Source organism: Anser cygnoides, chromosome 3 (assembly GCF_040182565.1).
Source record: "Anser cygnoides isolate HZ-2024a breed goose chromosome 3, Taihu_goose_T2T_genome, whole genome shotgun sequence".
NCBI classification, from domain to species: Eukaryota; Metazoa; Chordata; class Aves; order Anseriformes; family Anatidae; genus Anser; species Anser cygnoides.
Window position 1 is genome coordinate 85,873,874 of NC_089875.1, and position 19,272 is coordinate 85,893,145.

The 19,272-nt window shown below is 40.5% G+C and overlaps 1 protein-coding gene and 1 long non-coding RNA gene across 4 annotated transcripts in view; one reads left to right on the forward strand and one right to left on the reverse strand.

Annotated features, from left to right (window-relative positions):
* Positions 1–1,232: 1,232 nt before the first annotated feature.
* Positions 1,233–18,259, reverse strand: LOC106035347 (uncharacterized). The gene is made up of 3 exons (XR_010830489.1): positions 16,687–18,259; positions 5,334–5,509; positions 1,233–4,745 (listed from the first exon to the last, which is right to left on the reverse strand). It is a non-coding gene; the product is annotated as an uncharacterized lncRNA (long non-coding RNA).
* A 115-nt stretch (positions 18,260–18,374) lies between these two features.
* Positions 18,375–19,272, forward strand: part of IBTK (inhibitor of Bruton tyrosine kinase) — a 54,895-nt gene continuing 53,997 nt past the window's right edge. For all 3 annotated transcript variants that reach the window (XM_048079804.2, XM_048079807.2, XM_048079806.2), the window contains exon 1: positions 18,375–18,571. The gene's annotated coding sequence lies outside the window, so the exon portion shown is untranslated. The remainder of the gene's footprint in view (positions 18,572–19,272) is intronic.

Genomic DNA, 19,272 nt, shown 5'->3' on the forward strand with positions numbered 1-19,272 from the left:
AGGGCATTTGCATCCAGGGACAGGAAAGGAGAGCTGAACCCCGATCCCTCCTGGCTCTGAGAAGCAGAGCCCCAGTCTGCAAGGAATCAAGGCCAAAGCATTCCTCTGGGCCCACTCGCTTCCCACCTGTGGGCAAGAAACACAGGGCAGGAAAACATGGCTGTGCAGGCCCATGTTTTCACAGCTGCGGGGTGCTGCAGTTTTCCCCCCATTTGCCCTGGTTTTCTGGGGATCAGTAACAAAAAATGGCATAGAAGAGGCTCATCAGGTTTGGGAACATAGGGGGTTTGATTCCCCACTGTCTTCTGCGTTGTGTTGCTGTCTGTGCTCTGGCAAGGTGAATGTAAAGGGCAGCCTGGCTGCCTGGTTAGGACTCGCCTCTCCTTAGTGACAAGCACGACTGAAAAATCATATCTGTATGCAAGTATGCAAGATTAAAAAGCCTGGTGAATCAGTTCCCGACCTCTTTTCCTCTGTGAACATTGATCCTTTGCGACCTGTCTCTGGCCACTGTGAGATCTCTAAGCTCTTGAGGTGTGTAAGTTCCTCGTCTACTGAACTCTTTTGCTTTGCCTTCCCAGCCCTCTCCTGCTTTATCTCAACTCCTCGCATCGTAGGGGTTTCTACGCCTCCTGTGTTAGAAAAGGAATGTATATTTAGGAACTGGAAGGGGATGAGAGGGACCAGGCAGACACTTGTTTTTTCACTCTTTGTTTGTATAGTGCATTCAGACAGCAAGGGAGGAAGATGATACTTTCCCTTCCCTCTAGCACCAGTGACTCCACCTGAAATACTGCATTCCATTCTGGCATCCTCGGACTAGAAAAAATGACAAGATAGGGTGAAGAAAGAAAGAAAAGAGCAGTAAAAGTGATTCAGAGGCTAGACGTATACTGACTTATGTGGAAAGACTAAATTAACTTTAAAAAGCTTGCACAAGCAAAAGGCCATAGAAAATATCTCTGGAAGCAGAATGTAAAACTGAGTGAAGAAGGGAGTTGCTTATAGGTAGTTATTCAAGGTGGCCAGAGATGATGGGATAAAATGCAGAAAAGAAAACTGCATGCTTGGTATAAAATAAGGTTGCCTACATTATAGAGTTGTCTCCTAGCACACTGTGCTAGTGGTATTTTACCTTAATTAATTAAAGTACTTCAGAATTAATAATACAATCTCTGTGCTATACTCAGTTGAATAAACCAGTGAAGACATGACTGTAGTACATACCTGTTTTTCTGCCATGCTGGGAAAGAGTCTTGAAGACCACAACAGCAGGTGTGTGTAGGTAAGTCTTGATGTATGAAAGGCAAATCTGGGACTTTTCCTGACCACTTCTTACAGCTTTGGGAATCTCTTTCCCTTAGATCATGGTTGTCAACACTTAAAAATGTTGTGCAATTTCTCACAATTGCTTCAATCCAAGAACCTCTTACTTAGGTCCAATCTTTTTATCCCTTGGAAGTCTACCATCTGTCTTTAAGTCCGCTATGGTAAGAAATAGAAAGATTACGCAGTAACTGAATGTTTTGAGAGGAATGCATATCCTTAATTTTCCCTTTGTCTACTGCTGTGACGTGGCCAAGAATCACAATGTCCTCTGCAATTACATGTAGAGTCTATTACATGTCTATTCTGTCACTCTCTTTCTGATAAAATGAATATCAGGATCAAAATACATCATCTTTCTCTGTCCAAATTTGCCTGCTTAAAATACAGTAGTTATATGGATTTAATGCAATAATGAACCTGATGTGTGTCATCACCAGCTAGCCGTTGAAAGTTAATTTTACTGCACTTACTGAACAATTTTAATATCTTTTATGGGTATCACATGCATTTTACATTAGAAATTCAGTTATAATTATGAGCCTGATGTCATAAATGGTTTGAGGTCTGCCCCATTAGGTTTATTATTCATGAATATAAACTAGAAAAAAACCTTCAGTCCCAGATAAAGAGACAAAGTCTTGCTCTGGGTTTGAGCAAGAGTCCACTTAGTTCAGCATTTTGCCTTTTATGGTGGCCAGCACAGATTGCTGAAGAAAGACTGTAAATTCCATGCAAACGTGAACTCCTCAGTACTTCCCAGGCCAGAGCTTCTCTTTTAATCTGAAATTTCAAAACAAAATTGTGCATCCTTATGAAGCCAGGGATAGAAGAATGGGGGCTTGCTTAATCACAGTAATGATTTCTAAATAAAACAATTATTATTATTGAAGCCAGGAATGGAAGAATGGCGGTTTGCTTAATCGCATTAAAATAGATGTTGCTGAATGTCTTTGTTTACTACTGTGCAAATTAACTGAAACAAGGAGTCTTGGGGCCCCTCACAAAGGATGGTTCCTGCCCAAAACGGGGAACCTGTCTCAAAAACCAGCTGAAACCGACCCTGTGGTTTGGACAAGAGCCAAGGAGCAGCTGAGTCTGCACAAAGGCAGGAGGTCAACTAGTGGTGATGAAGAAGAGTTATCAGCCTTCATCCCTACGACCCCTGGCGACCACCACCAGAAGGCACTGCGCAAGCGCAGACAGGAAGAGTTTATGGAAATGACTTCTTGGAACTAATTTTAATAGGAAGTGGGGATAGGTTATGCATATGTATAGACATACTGGGAAACTTCATGCATATGTAACTCTTTACTGCATATAACCAAGGCAAGTTGCCGCGTTGGGATGCGCATGCCTTTGGGAGCTATCCCACATGTGCCCGGCGCCGAAATAAACCACATACCTACTTTATAACTCATTTGCTTTGAGTTGTAGGGTTCTTCCATGAATCACTTAATATTGTGGATGTTTAGAAAAAAGTAAATCAGTTAAAATTCTACAACATTTTTTTTTTCAGTTTCAAGCTCTGAAAGATTTTGATCTCAGGAGGGATCAAAAAGAATAAAAAAAAATGGAAGTGTAGCAGTGTATCTAATTAATTCAATTATAGTCTGTGGCCAAATAAAGGGAGAGACATGAAAATAACGGGCAAAATTATAATTTTTTTTTTTTTAATTTTTAAACAGGAAGAGAAACAGAAAACATTAAAAAAAATATTTTTCATCTGTCTTTCCCTGCCATGTAACTAACATGACAAGAAAAACTATTTGAACATGTTTCTGGGAGATTTTTTAATTTTTTTTTTGACCATTTGTAGTTATGAAATTCTTCGTTCACCTGCATACATTTATTAACTAATATTTATTAATGAATTTAAAACTTCCAGCTCTTTAAATTCAACAGACGCCTTAATGCCAAGCCCATTCATTTTAGATTTTGATCTATACGTGGCTATCAATGCATTTCAGCACCACAGTGTATGCTTGATATTGTTGAGTAAACTCTTGGGAACACACACCACGTAAGTGCTGCATATAAAGTTTCTGTGTTGTTTCTTTGTTTTATTAGGACCTCCTTGTGCCATATTCACAGGGTAAATGTGCCCTAACGGGTAAAATGGCTTTCTGAAGCCTTTTCCCTTCTTTGGATGCAGATGACCTAAATGGAACTGTGGTATGGACATGGAACACATTGAAGAGTAGTATTAGGGTGAACCATGTATACCTACAATTTATTTCATGAGGATTGAGGAGAGCGGAATATAACTGAGACTGCTCTGACCGATATTTGGGACAGAACAGTCACAGTCTACAGTACAGACTAGGGCTATCATTCCCCACGTCCCTTTTCCTACTGTTCATACCCCAGAAAGGTAAAAGAACTGAAAAAACAGCTTCCATCTGCTTCTAATCTCAAGGCAACATGAGCATACATGGAGTTCCCATAACTGGGAAAAATCTGCTTCTACAAGATGTTTTTAAATGCTGAATGAAACTATTTTTTATGATGTGATGTTGAAAAAATATAAAATAATAAAAAAAAGATGCATCACTTAAAACACAGCAGAGTTGGCATTGTAACAAGTGCTGGCCTGTCTGAGCCTCCAAAGGTGGTGGTGTAGGCAATGTAGGAAAGACATTCTTGCTCAGGCTTTTCTGCTTGGAGAGATTTATGGCACAAAATTAGATCCAAGCTGACAATAGTTGTTTCTTTTACAGCTAGGTAAAATTATTCTGAAGTTCAGGATGATGATATCAAGTAAATAAACATGACATTTTAAAATTAATGTGGTGCCAGGGAAAATGGCCAGGAAGCAGTTGTTAACAGGGCTAAATCATCTTTAGGTCATACTGAGAAAAAGATCCCACTGAAGTTTTCAGTGCAGGAAATGTTTTATTGCTTTTAATATAAATCTGCTGCTGATGGTTATTACCATAACTGGGGATTGATCACACTGGGTGGGGAGGTCTTGGGTTCATTTAAGCTGGGGTCAGGTATTAGGCTGCCAATTCTGTCTTGAATGGCAAACATTTTCAGAATTTACTATTTACTGTGAAAAAGCCAGTTCTTAGTATTTGCAAAAATGCAGGGACATGGCTTGTTACATTTATATGTTCATATTCTAGTGAATAGAAACTGCATAATACTTTGGCATTATTGAGGCTACAAGTAAAACTTTTTTTTTCTTTTTTTTTTTTTTTTTTTTGCCTACAATTCTACATTCACAGAAAAGCAGCCTGCTCACTTTTTCACACTTTCAGTATTTCATTTATTCCTTCCAGTCAATTCATCCTTTCCAACATGCTTAGGCAAACTGCAGACTCATGTATCTTCAAACAACTGCTGCAAGCCAGAAGCAGATGAGGCAGAAGAAAAAGGACCAGGATGCATTCATTTGTTCTTCACTGTGTTTCCAACTGAAACTCAAAAAAAAAAAAATGTATTAAAAAAAAATATTCTATTGCTTCTACATAACATAAAGGTAGCTTTTATATGCTATGACAGCTGAATCTCCAGTCAGCTGGTATTTTGTCCAGCATCCAGTATCAGAGTGAAAAATGCCTTCACTTTGCCAGTCTCACATTGCCAAGTCACAGTTCAGGCTCACAGGAGAACAAAGGCAAATTCAATAGCTGGAAAAATGCAGGAGAAAAAAGAGTGGCCTTGGACAAAATTTCATTTGACGCTGCTAGGAGCTCTGGTGTTGGCTAGACCTGCTTCAAAAGCCTGTATTCTTGTGCTGTTCCTTCAGGAAAGAATACAGTTGTGTACCTCAAACCCAGTGGAGCCACCCAGTGGAAAACCAAGTACACGATGCCCACTGCCAGAGGCTGATCTTTGGGGCTGCGGTGAGAGCTCTAAGTATCTCAGTTGACCTGTTTTGAGCTAATTCAGGTATCTCTACCCTTACACTGAAAGGTACGGTAAAGATGGAGGCTGCTTCATTTATGTTTCTGACTTTTGTTTGATTAGCGTGGTTTCACTGCACCATAAGCTCTTCTTACCTGGCCGTGTGAGAAGCAGCACTTTGGGATCACTCTCTTCGTACTGCTGTTCCGTGAGTTCAAAATGGTCACCAGTCTTTGGGATCTCAATCGGTTGTTCCTGGTAGAAGGATTAATTGGGGATCAGAGCTTTGTGTGTCTTGAGTATCATGCTTCCATCAAGTTCTGGCAGTTCTCTGAAATAAAAGACTGTATGAGTCCAGCCATCGGGTGGAAAGAGAGCACTGAGTGCCTCTCAGCTTCCCACCAGGGTGTTCAGCTGTTCCTTCCATCCCTTCCCACACAGGGCCAGGCATAGCCTCTGCTGACTCCTTTACTTGGGTACGTGCAGTGTCCTGGGAAAGTATTCCAGATCACAGCTTGACTTTAAGTGCCATCCTTTACCCCCACATAGAGGTGCTTTTAATCACTTTTATCTTGTAGTCTGAACAAACAGCAGCATTTTCAGGGATGGGTACTCATAAAATCACACTCCCAGTGACAACGTGGTGCCGCCTTACCAGAGAACACACCACACTTTCATGAGTCAAGGATTTTAGTGCCTTGGTAAAGCAGTAACAGTTCCCCCAAAACAGGTGGGTCACTGAAGATTTTGTGCTTTGCCCTAACTCTCAGCATCTCATTAGTGGTCTCCTAAGTCTCTCTGGAAGACAAATAAACCCTGGCTGTGTGATGCCTGCTGATGGAACATTACCTACTTACACGTTTGTCTGGGATGGCATGTGATTACTTTTTAAAGGTGTCGACCAGTGTATAAAATGAGTCCGTGTAAGTAGAGAAGGAAAACATATGTAGAAAATCTCTCAGGAAAAGCTTGAACTGGCATCTTAACCAAATGTGCATGAGACAGACAACACTGTGGAGTCACGAATGCCACAGGTAATGTGACACTGCAGATGTTTTTAATGGGAGCAGGAGCTCTGTAGAAATGTTTTCATCTAATTACACAATTGCTCACATTGCAGGCTCAGAATTAAATAGTTTTTCAATTCAGACTGGATGAAGTAATTCCCAGGTTTTATAGTTGCCACGTTTACACTGGTGAGGATACGGAACATTGAAAGCTAGCACAATCATTTTATCTCCTTCTTTCTTTCTTTCTTTCTTTCTCTTTCTTTCTTTCTTTCTTTCTTTCTTTCTTTCTTTCTTTCTTTCTTTCTTTCTTTCTTTCTTTCTTTCTTTCTTTCTTTCTTTCTTTCTTTCTTTCTTTCTTTCCTCTCTCTCTCTCTTTCTCTCTCTCTTTCTCTCTCTCTCTCTCTCTTTCTCTCTTTCTCTCTTTCTTTTCCTTTTCTGCTTTCTCTAGAACATGTTGACTCTTCTCATTATTTCTTCCTCAGTTAAGGCCTTTTGTTTGCTTTCTTCTGGATAAATGATAATATTCTAATGAATAAGCCATCATAACATGAATTCAGATTCTGATTTTGTGTGAATATGAATTCACACAGAAAATAGAAAAACAAACAAACAAACAAACAAAACCCTCACCTTAGCAAATGTTAACCTTGTGGTTCCAGGAGTTTAATTTATTCATTGTAAGTAGATAAATTCTTGAGGCATGGCACTTTTTAAGACTTCTAACTATTTCTAGGTTACAGAGATACTTCCATCCCGATATTCACAGTCAGCACCTCTACAAAGCAGATTTATACTGGTTGCAGTTTCTTGATAATAGAATAGCACTACTTAAGAAATTAATATGCTACATATAATATTAAAATATCTCCCTTGGGGATAGGGAAAAAAATAGAACCAGCATTTTTTGTTGTTGCTTAAATTTTACTATCCAGCCTATAATGCAGAAAAAAAATATAAATTGGGTTACGTTACTAAATCTCATGCCTTACCTCATCAAATGTGGTCTTCAAGAAGGTTTATTCATTGTTTAGGCAATGCCTTTAATCCTTTAACAGTGAAACATGAATGGGGAGAATGTATCCTGGACTTACTTTTTAATGACAGCTTCATATATGAGACAGAAAAAAAAAAAAGTGCTTGAATTATTTAATTTGAAAATAAAAATAATTTGTAGAAAGGAATACTGAGTGTGTGAGAAGGTCAGATGTTGAACTTCAGAAGGCAAGAGAGCTAGTCATGGCCAGGTAAATCTTAATCGTGTATAGTGCAGATCTTTAGCTGGATGGGGAAGAGAACTAGTTTTTAATTCAATTAATTGAAAACATAATATTACCTCAAAGTTTGGGGAAGATTTGAACAAATCATCTTTTCTGTGTTTGCATTATGTTTGCTAAAGGCTGAAACTTTTTTTTTTTTTAGGCAAAGATGTCAAGTGAATTTTGCGAGGAGAATTTTTAGTTAAGCCCACTATTGACTTTCTACATCTCAGTGGTTGGCTTGTCTACCTGCAGTAATAAAACGTTTCTGGTTTGGGAAAACTAGCCTGTCTTATATTTACACATTCAGACTCATTTATATTTTTGGATTGGTACAAACCTTTCTCATGGATAAAGCCCTCCTCATTTTAAAGGAGAATGGGTCCACATACACCTCAATCCTATGTGGAAGAGAGGAGGTCTGTAATAGAAAGCCTTTGCAATATGGGTATCTTAGCCAGTAGCCTCAGGCACTTCACAGGTGCCTTTTTGCAGTAAACACTTTCTCACTGGCAGTGACATTTGCCTGCCTGAAACTGGTCTTGTTGTGAAACATGGAAATGTTGTTTTCCCATCTACAAGCTATGTTGGGCTGTTTCACGCACTGTCAAAGAGCCTTGGCAATCAGTGAAGTGATCTCATTCTGTAGTTTTTAAATCAACCAGAACTTTTCATTTTATTTAAAGTACATCTCTTACACTGTCTTCTTTTGTTTTCTATACTGTTTATTCCCTATTGACCTGCTACAGCTGCTTTCATTTCTGTTGCATGCCAGATTGCTTGGACTGTGTTTGTATTATGGGACCAACCACTTTTATAGGAATGGATTGCAATTTTTTTTTTTCTGTAAGCATGTCAAATAAGATACCTTATTCACCTGTTTCTTACTGAAAATTTAATATCTTTGAATATTTTTCATTTTTGATGACGTAGTTTTTATCATGTTCATTTTTGCTAAAGTAGCATTTCTTCAATATGAGATACAGCTCCTGTTACAGTTCCGATGGACATAATTATGGAAAGGAAATAACTCTGCTAGGTCAGAATGGGTTTAAAATTAAGTTGCTTGACTACATTTCAAACTGCCACATATGTTACATTTCAGTTCCTAGCTGTGTCCCATGAAGTGGGCTGCATGCCATTGGGTAGTACCTACACAGAGACAGAAAGATCAGACCTGTGTTGGCATTTGTATCAACTAGAATATTTCTACTTGCCTGTCACCCCACAAGAAAACCTTCCTGTAGGAAAAAAGGCAATGAATAAGAAAAGATTAAAGGTGCTGCTTTCAAAAACAAAACAAAACAAACAAAACAAAACAAAGCAAAACAACAACAAGAAAAAAACATCTACCATACATTGTTCCTCTGCAAGGCAGTGATTTCAATGCAAGCAGAGTCAGGCTAATGCTGAACTCTTTTAAACCATGCCTGTCCCTTATGAGTTTCTCCCTTCCACTTCTGGACTTTCGTGGGAGCCTTACTAAACCTGTTCATCAGATAGTATTGCTTAGATCATACCGTTAGATCATACCATTTTATTACTGAAGTTTCTCATTTTCGGTATTTTGGTATTCTGAATGTGTCTACAACTCCTACAGCTCTCTGATACTCTCCATGCACTGACAAAGAAACTCGTCAGCTGTTGAAAAGCTTCTGCGGCAATGTGGAGAGCATCCTGGAGATATCCAGTGTTTTCTTTAACTGACCATAAAGAGCAGCCTCTAGACAATATAAAAGATGCATTAAGTATTAATGTTTCATAGCAATCAATAGATATGTGAACACAGTTGAATCTTTTTTTTTTTTTTCTTAACTATCAGCACCACTTCTCCCAGGATGGCTTCAAAGCTTACATTTTGGAAAAGCTGACAGTTATAAACTTGTGCAATTTTTTCTTTTCCTTTCATTTTCTATCTACATCCTTCATAAGGTGTATTAAAGTTTATGTGTTTATCTTGAAGACTTAAAATATTGATATATTTGGGGGGGGCAGGGGGAAAACAAGAAAGTATTTCGAGGTGAAAAAGCTTTAGCAGGGGCCATAGCTGTCACACATTGGTGGGTGACAGTACATTGAGCCAGTTCTGTTTGTTTGGTGGCTGGTGTAGCATTTGTGTATACGATTAGATTATAAACTGTATATATGGACATCTGAAATACGTACAAACACTATAAATGAGTACTGCTGCATGAGTACTACACATACTGGTAAAAAAGACCAATTAGGCATGTGAGAGGGTCACAGACCTGAGCTTTTCCCAGCAGCTCAGCCTCACAAGAGGCTGTCTTGTCCCCTTCCTTTGCTCTCCTCCCTCCCCATGCAGGCAGCATGGGCAGCTGGCAGCCCGGTTCCTTACTCAGAATCCTTTCAGTACTTCTCCTGCAGCTCGACAGAGGCACTGGGACTATTCTCTCTAGTGCTGAGAGAAGAAATTAGCTCCCTACCAGTTTTTCAGGTGCATGAGGCAGATGCCTAGTGTTTCTGCTATATTGGAATAGGCATTGCTGTGCTTGCTGTCCACAGATAAAGACTGATTAAATGCCATGTAAGCATGCTATAGAATGAATCACTGCTGCCTGCGAGAGTGACCTAGCACTCTGCTGAAGGAAAGGGGATCACGTTGGTTCATATGCTTTCAGGAAGAAAACTCCGGAAAACATTTTAATGGACTTTCTTTCATGAAATACTTACATCTTGGGATCTGTGAAAAGCAATCGTAAAAGAAGTGTCTGGGTTCACTACAGATTGCTTTTTTCTGCTTCCTTGAGTGATGGGAGAATAATAGTTTTGTTTATCTCCCGCTGTCCTAGTTGGCTGGCAATTCCTATTCTCCTTTTCTCTCTAGATTGTTTTTTCCTCCTGCAGGACAGATGGGATACGAAGACCTAATTTTCTCCTACTTCATATCCTATGCAGCCACTTACAGGTGTGCGTGTAGTGTCACCTTCCCCAAATGGCAATGTTTTACAGAGGTATAAATTTTAAGGTACAAGCAGTACAAGCAATATAAAGAGCAAGACAGGAGATAATCACGTCCCAGCGTGAGAGAGAAACTATGTTTAAGTCTTATACCATCTGGACATGACTTTTTGCGAGTGCTTATGAGTTTAAAATATCTGTAGGTGCTGAGGCATCTGAAGATTCAGTGGCATATGCCATTTTCATGTGAGAAGCAGCTGAGTCCCAGATCAGAGATTTACTAGCTGCTAAAGGGAGACATTCCGTAAAGAGACTGGAGCAGACAGATTAACCTTCCTATTTTTTCAGAAGAAACAGCTTTTATAATTTCTGTTGTTTTCCTCTCCTTCAGCCTGGCTTTTGCATAAAGCCATGCCAGCTTTGGTACCGGGAACACACAGTTGTGCAAGGATATTGTCTGCACTGGTAACACAGGGCTTTTTGTCAGGAGTTGAGAAAAACCTGGCTGTAATCTGCTCAGGCTGGAAAAGGCTGAGCACGAAGCTTTAAGTCACATAAAAGCAGGATGCAGAAAGTAAAGGACCCAGAGGAAGGCTTGTAACAGCAATGTCCTACAGAGTAAATAGTGAATCATCACACACTACGCGTTATCATTAAACCCCATCTATTTGGGCCTGTTTATTACAAAAATCTTGTATTGTGTCTCATCCCTTTCACAGCAGTGCAACACCAATCACTTGAATATTCCTTAATGTGACTCTGAGCTCCCAATACCACCTTTGAGTATCTTTTGCCCCAGCCTTTTCTTTTCAAGTGCTTTGGTGGAAGGACAGCATAATGCCACTTAGGCTAAAATATGCCTGCATTGGTAAGGACATAATAAAGGTTTTGTTGTGCTGCTGCATAGCTGAGCCAAGACATAAGACAATGCTGAGGTGAGACATTGCTGAGAACTCTTCACTAAGGGAACCAAAAGGTGTACAAAAATAATTTCTCACAGGTCAGCTCATTAAGGATGTTACTGAAGTACAGGGGAAAACTGGCTCCCGAGTTACATTGCTCCTTTCCTAATATATATTTATTTTTTGGGGGAGGGAGGAGAGCTGAATCAAATTTGCTTAATGAGCTTCGACATGAAAAATGATCTTTATTTCTTCCTTCGTATTGTTTTCTACAAAAATAGAGCTGAGAGAGGAAGGCTACCTGGCAAACAAATAAGTATGACTATTAGGAGTGAAAAAAAAAAAAGGAAAAATAACACTTCCCACTGCTTCTACTGTCCCTTCCTTGAGATAAAGCAAGTGTCAGGACCCAGCCGGGCCATGCAGTGGGAGCCGCAGGTGCTCCCTGGGAGCAGGGCAGGTCCCTGAGGTTTTCTTCTCCTGCCTCTCCATCCTGCCCTCTGCCCTAGATGCTCACTCCCGTGTCCGTGCTGCAGTTTGCTCTGTTGTGCTAAATTAGGTTTCTGAGGCTCTGGTGAAAACAAGATTTGGTCTACTTTGGGTTGAAAAGGAGAGTATTTTTGAAATATTCATCACTTCAGGATGCAGTGTAGGTCTTGTGATGTGGGTCTACAACATCTTCACTGACCTGAGCAAGTGCTTACTGGTTTGGTAAAAACTTAATTTGCTCTTGCATGTAATCTTCCCCCACAGGTTTATTCTGTTTAAAAAAAGGTTTTAAAAGGCAACAAGCTGATTAGACTGTTTTTCAAGAAGTAGCGGACACATGTTCTGGAAGCAATTGACTTCTGACCAAACTCTCAAGCAACAACAGTAAGGGAGGATGTATGCACAGATATATTTAAAAGTCTTAAAAAAATAAAAATAAAAAGACTTTTAAAATGAAGAATGAATGAATGCCTCTGCATTTTTAGCATCTTTTAAAATTTGAAATACTACACCTTTTATTTCACTCTTCGAAGTTAACTTTCATTAAACTGCCACTTAGAGATTTTGAGCATAAGTCCTTTTATTTGCCTTATTAAAACAGCACTGTGCTTGCTCAGAATGGGATCAGAATTAAAGCACAGGGTGACTGTTTCCCTGTCTGCACTTCAGGTCAGGCTTCTGCTCTGCCGGCCCTCCCGAGGCTGTAAGCGATCCCGCTGCCTGCAGTGCACCTCATCAAGAGCTGAGTAATATTTAGCATGTGGATAGCTGTTCAGATAACCACTAGACCAAACAAACGTGGGAATGTGTTGACACATTTTGATTCAGAACTTCACATGACTAAGGGGCATTTGCAGTTTCCAAGGTCTAGAAACAGGATTGCAGATTTGCTTTAGTCCCCATCAGGTAGCTGGATGGAGTCCTACTCCATGCAATACCTGCAGGATAATGGGAAAATTCTTATTTTCTTCCCTGCTGGGAAAAGAAGGGAGAAGAACAGTCCAGTTTATGGGCTCCTTTCCTTTTCCCCTGGCTGCTGGTTATTAGCCTTCTGTCATATGAGAAGGAATGGGGGCTTCTCACCCAAGTGAGGAAGGTGCATCTTCCCAGACAAATGGACCTTGGCAAAAGCTAGGGAAGAACTAACATTAAATGGAAATCTCACCTTCTCTCCCTGTTTTTGAATCTGTAATATTTGAATAGGTTGTGATTAGGTGAAGTGAATTCACTGGCTCTAAATGGTACCACAACTATTTAAAGTGGCTAAATACAAAATGAACTCGTTTACTTGCAGTAGTCTCAAAAGAATATTCCCTGGTTCTTGTTCAGGAAACTATCCCATATTCACTAGAAAATTGAGTTTCTTCAATTCTTGTTTTAAGAACAAGGCTTTCCAAAATGCTGCTAACAAATATATATATATGTATATATATATATACATATATATATGTATATACATGGTTTGGTTTTCCTGACTATGGAGAAGCAGGATGAAAGGAAAGCAAATGTGTCTCGACAATGGCATCTAGTGGCCAAAGACTGTACCAAACACAATGACCATTCAGTAGTATATGTAACTGAATTTTTCATGATGAAAAAAATACTCATAAATTTTCAGTAACCTTAAAGACTATAGCCACGGTTCTGTGGTGATAAAAAAGCACAGTGTATATTTATGCACTGTAAAGCAGTGGTTCATAAATACGCTGCTGCTTGGTTTTGTAGTTAGAATCCGCAGCAGAAAAATCAGACGTATCAAAATTGCTATAATCAATTTAAATCTATAACAAAAAATCAATAAAGCATTTCTTTTTAAAATGTATATGTGTATATTCTATATATTTCCTGATACATTGCCTGAAATATAAATGTACATGTGCATGACCTTTTTAAAGTGGTCCTAGATGATAGCTGGGTAAGTTGGAATTACTTGAGAGGAAATAACTTTTTTAACAGCTCCTTCTCTCCCCACCCCAATTTTGGCACAGCTTTATTTTAAAAACTGTAGAAAAAGAAACTCTACTCATGCCTTTTATAGTTTGCCTGCATTTTCATTTGTACTTTCGTCATACGCTAAAGCAAAAGTGAATCTCAAATTGTAAGTAATGAAATGTTTATTATTTCATATACAGCCTTTCATTCACAGGTTTCAACACAATTTTGGACAAACAAAATCACATTCCACCCTATTTTGCACTGAGTCAATGGTCAGAAACTGTCTCATACAAGGGACAATTTAAAGCGGGTAAGTTAAATTCCTATTTTGAGCAGTCCTAGCTGAGGAGCCTATTCTCTCTCAGATTTTGTATGGAGACAGACCGTGCTGGGAATGAGGAATTATGAACATGCCCCCAGTATCTGACACAATACTCAGTGTGCCACTGGCACAGCTGAGATTAGCTCAAGACAAGTGCCTTAAGTCCTTGGACACTCAGTGAGCTCTGAGTACGAACAAAACAGCAGTGCTCTCAAGTTTTGTTGCAGAATTACTCTGCTAACTCTGAGCTGCTAACCAAATAATACTGTGGTATCATCTGTGTGCCAGACGAGTTTTTAGACTGTAGATGGCACTGCAAGGTAAGTGCAAAGGTGTGTCTACTGGCTGTGGGGATTTCATTCCCTGTGCATTCTCTGCAATGCTGTACAAAGGTGGGACTGCTTTCTTATTGAACACAGCTTGTATTGCTCGTGACTAACTATTCTTTCTGTGTCTCTGAACTAGCATAGTAACATAAAATATACCTTGGATATCAGAAATGCTGTCAGGGTCTAATTTGACACTCTGGAGATCTCACGCGTTAAAGAGATGTCAGAGTATCTGACACGCCTTGGCTACATTGGAGTTCCCAGTCTTGCGAGGTGAAGAAAATGCTTTCCTGAAGCTTGTTGAGTGAAAGCTCCTTGATACTCCTTGCACATTCATTTCCTACTTTACCTTCACAGGGAAGCTCTGAAGCAGACTGAGTAGACTTCAGGGAGTCTCCACACATCACCATCCTCCTTTCCGTGCTATTTTATCCTCAGACTTCACATTTTCTCAGACGCTATTGGTATATAGAATTCAGTAAACCTGTCTCTCTGATTTAATAGGGTTTCCTAAAGCAAAATGCATTTTTGTTTATGTATTTGGAGATCCCTTAGTGGTAATAAAAATAGCTTTTTTGAGTGTGTGGCTATCTGATAAATAGTTTATTTTTTGCATTGCAAAGCACAAGCTTTACCTGCTAAGGGGTGCTATAGTGAATCTTCCTCTGTTAGCTTTGTAATACAAATTTCCAAATATTTTATATTCTTCTGCTCTTTTCAAGTTCATAAAACAAAAAGATCGTTGGAAACTTATTTAGTATCAGCAGAAGATAAGCCTAGAGTTGATTTTTTTTTTTCCAGCGGAGAGTATTACTGCTGCCAATAAGAATTATTACTCAAGGCTCCAGAGGACACTGGTAATAATTAGGCCATCTGAGGCACATAAATAGAAATTTGAAGGCAGAAATCCATCACCAGACTCTTAGTGTAGCTGAAAAGGAAAGAGATTAATTATGTTCATTTTTGATATATAGTCTGAACTTTTGGATTACTGGCTGATAAAAGTAATTACTATCTTTTTTCAACATTCAGAATCAATTTCAATAATCTGTTATGAGATTGTTACAGAGATAGCACAAAGTGCAGAGTACATTTTTTCTTTACGATGACTTACACCTTCTCCCCTAATTCCTCCATTGACCTAAGCTTGGCACAGCAGACAAGGCACAGAACTCAGTATTTCTGCAGACTGTTCTGGATGGATCGAAAGGATTCATGGATTGCCGGAAAGCTGCCTAATGGGATAATGTCTGCCCTATAGCCTAGGTTAATCTCCCCTTACCTTAAATGAGTATACACATTTGGAGCACAGTCAATCTATAGCTCCTTCAACAGTCAATGAACTGAGATGCATACTAACACAAAAAATACACTCTGGAGGCTAATTAAGACTCTCAAAACTGTTGTTCCTCTGCAAATTATGGAGATGGGTAAGTATACTGTTTTTTAAGTGTTGCTCTTTCCATTTCTGAGGAATTTTTGGCTACAAATCTATTCTTACTATAAAAGGTAACAGCAATGGTTAGAGACACATTTTTTCCTATACAACAATTACATATTTATTTGTGATAATTCAGACCTTTCCACCATAGACTGAAAAAAAAAAAAAAAAGATGAACAGTTCCAAACTCTCAGACACGTACTACATGCTTCAAGAACCCAAAAATCTTGATATTGGATCATCCACTTAGGAAAGACTCTTCAGGGTTTTGCTACAGTCTTTTCATCTCCACTGTTTGGAGATTAAGCCTTCTGAAAGGCTTAAAATAGTATAATTTCCACAAATATGTTGTAATTTTCCATTGCTGAAAAACAAAAACAAAACTGACAAAAACAGTAATTTAAACAGAGGTTCAAGTTAGCCTTTTTTTGTTTTATTACAAGTTATTTTATCGCCTCAACATATCTCTGCAAATCAAACTACATCATCCTGATACTGTGAATGGCATTCATTAGTTGGCTGCTCTTGCAGAGGTGATGCAAGATAGAAGGAATTTCTACTGCTGGCCTTTGAGCTGAAGACAAGTAGAAAAGCCTCAACAATAAACAATAGGCAAAGTAGTTAATATCCTGCCTTTCTACCAAAATATTAAAACTCCTGCAGAGGAGATCAAACTTTTGCATTGAAACCCGTTGCTAAAAGACTGGTGGTTATTCTGCCAAGGTTTTGTCTGACCCAATGGACTACATCAGGTCCTATTCATGACTCATAATTATTTTCAAAGTTTTCTGTATCCCCCACAGTTTTCTATTCTTTACAGTTGTATTTTGAGCTGTGTGAAAGAGTAAGCACCTAAAGGCACTCCAGCATGTTAGAAATTATTTTTCTCATATAGAACTTACCACTGTTGTCTTGGGCCTTGTTCTCTTTTAAGCCCCTTGATCTTTCCACTGTGCTGTTTACCTCTCCAAAGGATGCCTGCCCAAGCTATTCACTTGAATTTATTATTGTACAACAAAGCATTGTTTATGGCTGACTTCAGCTGTATTTGGACCTTCTTATCTCCCCAGATGGTCATTACTGTTTGTAGGCCAGCTGGCAGCATACTTGTAGCAAGGCCAACTCTGAGACATGTTCATGACTGAAGCAGAAAGAAGCTATCACTAGGAAAAAAATGCATAAATAAACTTCACACAGTATGCTGGTTTAGTTACAAAGAGGAATGACTGCTGGCAAACTGAACCTTTGTACAGTGAAATACAGAAGGCTGACTGCAGAGTTCACATTAACTGGGGCAGATGGCCTGAGTAAAAAATGCCTGTGATTCACCTACACACAACTTCTAGTCAATTTTCCCCAAATTAAACTGCTGCTGAAGAATACACTTTTTTTTTTTTTTTCAACTTCAAATGTTTTGTGTTTAAAAAATAGCTAGGTTGTTTTAAACTCCTTAATGCTTTCACTACTCTGGTGATAAAATTGTAGCTTTAAATAAACAGAGAGAAATTCTGGCCATTGGCATAAACATTAATACAGCCTGTCTTTCCTTTCTATTTTGGAAAAAGTGGTATTTTTTTTTTCTATTTTACACTGGGTACTACTTGTTCTGGTTCCTAGCTTCCCACCCAACAATGCAAAATCCGAATCCTATTCCAGATTAAACTGTAATTTGCACCTCCTATTGCATCATCCAAAAAATATATTTAAAACGTAGAACTGGAGTTTGCTTCAGACACCCACTAAGTGAACCATAGGTAATTACTTTGCAAGATTTATTTGTCAAATCCGTGTGCACTTAACGAGCTTGCTTACAAGACTGCCCTGTGGGTTGGTGTCAAAAGCCTCACAAAAATCAAGTTGCATCGTGTAAATTAGACCACTTGCAGTGCCATAGTGAGAAATTTCATTGGCTTGAGACAATCTGTCTCGATAAAGCCTTCTGGATGCTTTCTCTTACTTCTTGATTTCCTAGAGACCTGCAGATGGGTTACTTAATGATTTCTGCTTGAGACCTCCCAGAGGGGCGCTGCCCTGTCAGAAACTTTGCTCACAGCCAGGCAAGCTGCATCTCTTCACCTTTTGTTCCTTTGGGACAGCCTCAGATGTTGATAATAATTCTTCCGAGATGGTTTTAACATTTTTGTTAGGCAGGGGCCTGTGTCCTTTGCCTGTTTCATTCTACCAATTGATAGTGTTTCACGATATCGCAGCCACCACTTCTAGCTGCGTGGCCACAATTTTCCTTTTCCCATGAAAACTGACAGGAAAACCCCCTGAACCACCTCAAACGTTTTTCCTTCACTCGCTCCTTCCCGGCAGCCCTTTCCCGGACTCAGTACACGACGCGCTTGCTACACCCCCGGCCGCCATTTTGTTTTAACCCTTGCGCGCCCCCCCGTGGTAGCGCGGCCGCCATTTTGTTTTAACCCTTGCGCGCCTCACGGCGTCCCTCCACTGCCGTGACGCGCAGGCCCCGCCCCCTTCCACCCTACCTGTCACTCAATCCGGGCTCCGCCGCGGGCGGGCGTGGCCGCGGCGTGAGTCGCAGCCAATCAGCGCGCGAGCTACGGCGGCGCCTCGGCCAATCGGCTGCTTGCTTCTTCAGGGGTGCGGCGGCCGCTGTTCGTTCGCCGCTCGCTGCTCCGCTGGCACCGGCCGCCGCCTCCTGCTGAGGTGCCGCGGTACCCGTAGCGGCCTGGCCCTGCCCCGGCGTCACTGAGGATGAGCCCCCGCGCTGCCCAGCGCGCCTCCCGCCCTGCCCGGCCGAGTCCATTCATCTAGCGACTGGTAAGGGGCGGGCCGCCGGTGTGTCCGGGGGGACCGGGACCGGGACGGGGACAACGGGGGGGGCTCCGCTGGGACAGCCGGGGAGCCGGGCGGTGCTCGCTGCCGCGCTACGTGGCTATTAAAGCGGCCACCGACCCCCCTGCCGCCCCCCAAAGTCTGGGGCCGGCTCTGAGAGACGCGTCAGGCGCTGGTGGCAGCCTCCGCTCTCCTTAGCTGGAGGTTCCCGGGAAGCCTTTGCTGTGTCTGGCCCTCCCGGGGGTGTTTGCCTGCTGCCTCTGGTAGCAGCTCACGGTGTTGCTGCCGAGCTGCAGCGTTGAGCGCCGGAGAGTTGAAATCGCCTAGTTGGGTCAAAAAAAAGTCTGTGCGTGGCCTTGTTGGGGCCGGCCACCTGATCTCCGGCGTCCGGCCCTTTCCTTGCTGACGTGGTCAATGTAGTTGTCTGTCTTCAGGGACCACAGCTTGGGGCTTACAAAAAGTAAATATAAAAGCACACAGGAACATCTGATGTGGGTACTTTTTAACAACACTTCACTAAAAGTTCCGAGTTCATACAGAAAAGTCTGCTAAGTTTAAGAGTTGATTTGTTTATCTCATGGAGCTTTAAGTACAGTGAAATTCTAGAAGGCACTCTTGGTTCGTTACTCTTCACTTTTACTGAAAGACAGATAAACTTAAAGTCTAGAGCAGGATCCCAGTGTATT